The sequence below is a fragment of the Leucoraja erinacea genome, chromosome 19, assembly GCF_028641065.1.
Source record: "Leucoraja erinacea ecotype New England chromosome 19, Leri_hhj_1, whole genome shotgun sequence".
NCBI classification, from domain to species: domain Eukaryota; kingdom Metazoa; phylum Chordata; class Chondrichthyes; order Rajiformes; family Rajidae; genus Leucoraja; species Leucoraja erinaceus.
Window position 1 is genome coordinate 20,995,930 of NC_073395.1, and position 4,045 is coordinate 20,999,974.

Here is a 4,045-nt window from a genome sequence, read left to right on the forward strand (position 1 = left end):
CAAAACTTTTCACCGTACCTCGGTATATGTGACAATAATATGTCGAAACTTATCATGCTGGAATCTTGAACAAAACACAAAGTGCTGGAGGAACTCAACAGGTCAGGAGAGGGGACCTGATGAAGACGGGACGTTTCAAGTCGGAACCTTTCTTCACTGAAAGCACAACCATTCCCTCCACAGATGCTGCCTGACCTGCTGAGTTCCTCCAGCACTTTGTGTTTTGTTCCTTAGGTTTATCGTTTATTAATTATTGTCACGTGTACTGAGGTACAGTGAACAGCTGTGTTTTTCATGCTATCCAAACTGATAGTGGGTTGCACAAGGTGGGCCGAAGGGTGTGTTATCCTGACAAATGATTGGCCAGACTCTCTCAGGGACGAGTCGTAAATGGTTCTCTCCAAGGTTTCACCGGGAATAAAGTGGGAAATTGGGACAAACATTGTTGGAGTTCGGGTCGACCAGTACACTAGCACTATTCCACACATGAGGGACAATTTATAATTTTTACCAAAGTCAATTAGCCTACAAAACTGTACATGGGAGAAAACCGGAGCACCAGGAGAAAACCCACATGGTCACAGGGAGAACATACGAACTGCCGACAGACAGCATCAGTAGTCAGGATCGAACCCGGGTCTTTGGCGCTGTGAGGCAGCAACTCTACCACTGTGCCACCATTCTAACAAAAAATATTATCAAGGAACTGTAGATGCTGGAATCTTGAGCAAAAATTAAAGTACTAGAGTAAACTCAGCAGGCCAGGCAGCATCTGTGGCGGAAATGGATAGACGATGTTTCAGGTTGGGACCTTTCTTTAGATCATTATTAATAATAACCATTATTAGTTTCACTTATTCCTTTCGTGACCTTTCCCTCCACTCCCTGTCAGCGTCCACCAATATTCGTTCCACTGGCTTCACATTTCAAACCTCTTCTAATCTAACTCACACCTTTTGTGCCCCCCCCTTAAATTGCCAGAGTTTCTCCCTCCTCCCCCTCCTCTCTTCTGGCTTTCTGTCTCCTCCCCCTCTTCTCTTTCTGGCTTTCTCCCCCCCAAATCAGTCTAAAGAATCGTGACCCAAAACGTCGCCCATCCCTGTTCCCCAGAGATGCTGCCTGACCCGTACGAGCTCCAGCACTTTGTGTCTTTTCTCTGTGAAGTAAAGGGCCTGTCCCACTCGGGCGTCTTTTGCGCGACATCATTTACGCGTCACGATGCACGATGCGAGCGTTGTGCCGCGCACGTGATGCACGCATGGTGCGTGGTGACGTAGGCAGGGTCGCGCGCGGCGCCCCAGGATTTTGAGATGTACAAAATCTTCGCGTGGCGCGCAAACGACGCCCAAGTGGGACAGCTCCTTAAGGACCCTTACATAACTCTGCCTAATGCATTCACCGTGTCTTGGCTGATTGCATTATAAAGAACAAGATGTTGAAAAGAGGTGGGAGATTAAGATAATTTCAGTTAGACTATTGTCTGCGGAATTGTAAGAAGAATTAAACAAAGCCATCAATTAGCACTAATGACAAACGAGGATAGGCAATGTTAGCAGCTAATTGGTGGGAGATATCTTGTCAGTGTTGGTGTTGTCATCGAACCATGAACCCATTAAACAACTCTATGGAATGACAAGATAATTCTCTCATTATTGATCACCACTAATGTTCGTTTTTCACTTGCTGGGAAAGGTGCCTTTGTACAGAGTATTAACAGGGAGAGACAGGTGAAAGGGAATGGTGAGTGGTGGGGTGAAGGGAGGGGGCACACATTGGGGTGTATTGATTGTACAGTGCAAGGCAGTGTGGACAGACCACAACCCAGATCGGTGAATCTTCCTGTTTGATCTGGCAGTGCATGGTTCAGTTTGGAGCGTGGAAATAGGCCCTTCGGCCCACCGAGTCCATGCCAACCATCAGTCACCCGTACACTAGTTCTATGTTATCCCACTTTCTCATCCACTCCCTGCACACCAGGGGTAATTTACAGACGACCAATTAACCCACAAACTTTGGAGTGTGGGAGGAAACCGGAGGTTTTGTAGGTTAGCTTCAGTAACATCGTAAAACTTGTCCCTAGTGTGTAGGATTGTGTTAGTATATGGGATTGCTATTCAGCACAGACTCAGTGGGCCGAAGGGCCTGTTTCCGTGCTGTATCTCAAAGTCTAAAAACAATTAAACACACTTGACTCCTCTCTTGACGACTTTGTCACTTACTCCACCCATCTACTGATCAACCATGCCCCCCCTCACTTATATCCACCTATCACTTCCCTGTTTTTGTCCCGCCCCCCCCCCCTTTTCCAGCTTCCCCCCCCCCCCCCCCCTTCTCCAGCAGTCTGAAGTAGGATCCTGACCTGAAACGTCATTTGTCAATTCCCTCCACAGATACTGCCTGACCCACTGAGTTTTTCCAGCACTTTGTGTTTTCCTCAAGTTTCCAGCATCTGCAGTTCCTTGTGTCTCTGGGTACTTGACTGTGCTTTGCTTTGTAAGAAAGTAGTACAGAGTTATTGATGGCGGCTTCGTAATCCAGCCACTTCCCTTCAAAGAAACAGTCTCCAATATTAAAACATGCATAATTGAGACAAATGAGTTACGGGTTTATTATTATTAATAAACAGTGATTTGATTTCTCTCGAGGAGATATTTAATTGTGAAGGTGTTACAAGACTATTCGTGCTTTACTCCTGGGTGGAAAGATGACGTGGGAATGTTTTGCTTGTTGGAGCGGCATAGAATAAAGTCCGACCATATTGCAAACATTCAAAATGGAATTCACATCCAACGTCTCTGACAGATCCCTTCAGTGGTGGGGAGGTCAGTACCAGTGATGGACAGGGCAGTGTCCAGCACTCTCTGTAACCTCCTTAGTTCCTGGCCGTTCGAGATGCCGAGCCAGGCCGTGATGCAACCAGTCAATATGCTTCATCCCCTGCACCTGCAGAAGTTCAAAAGAGTATTAGTCGACATACCAAACCTCCTCAATCCGATACCCAAAAGGAGAATGTGCGACGCAAGGAACTGCAGATACTGGAATCTTGAGCAAAACACAAAGTGCTGGAGGAACAGGTTGTAACGGATTTTGGTTATAGCGGGTCGAATCTGTTGTAGACCGAGTTTGTTGTTTCACGGAATGACCACGAGGTGGATGGAGTGAATCTTAGATTAGTTTAGGTTTACAGATACAGGTACTGTACATTGATGTCACCTTGTTTAATATCCTGTCCTTACTATTGTACTAATAAAAGTGTTTTTTGGACAATTACACATTGGAATAGTGTTTTGTGAACCATTTTAACAGTTTGGTTTTAGAGATTCAGCGTGGAAACACCGAGCTCACACCAACCAACAAGCACCCGTTCACTAGTTCTATGTTATCCCAGCTTCCTAACCTACACACTCGGGGCGATTTACTGGACAGAAGCCAATTATCCTACAAACCTGCACGTCTTTGGGGTGTGGGAGGAAAACTGGAGCACCTGGAGAAAACCCACGCAGTCACAGGTATAACATGCAAACTCCGTACAGACAGCACCCGTGGTCAGGATCGAACTTGGGTCTCTGGCACTGTAAGATAGTAACTGTACCACAGTGTCACTGTGCTGTTCCAAGGTGTGTATTTTATGTCCTTTACTGTTTATTGTGTCGTGTTAGTTTACTGGCTGTTTTTCCCATAGTACTGTATTGCATATATGAACCCCCTTATTCGGTTATAGCAGATAATCCGCAACCCACCCCATGTGGTCCGTTATAACGAGGGTTTACTATTCGATTTTTTTCTCTCTACTTACATCCCAAAATGACAGAGGCATCAGGCAGCAGACATTTCCAATGGCCTCAGGGATAAGGCATCTGCAGGCTATTGTGAGCAGCTGTTTAAGTCGACACTTGTCATCCAAATTATAGTGTCTGCTGTAGTGTATAAAATGAGCAGCGTTAATGGAAGCAGACAAAGGCTGTGCGGCTGAAAGATTAGGACTGTCACTGAACGAATGGGAGAGATTAGCTATTCTGTTCACCTTATAACAGCAGAGAACATC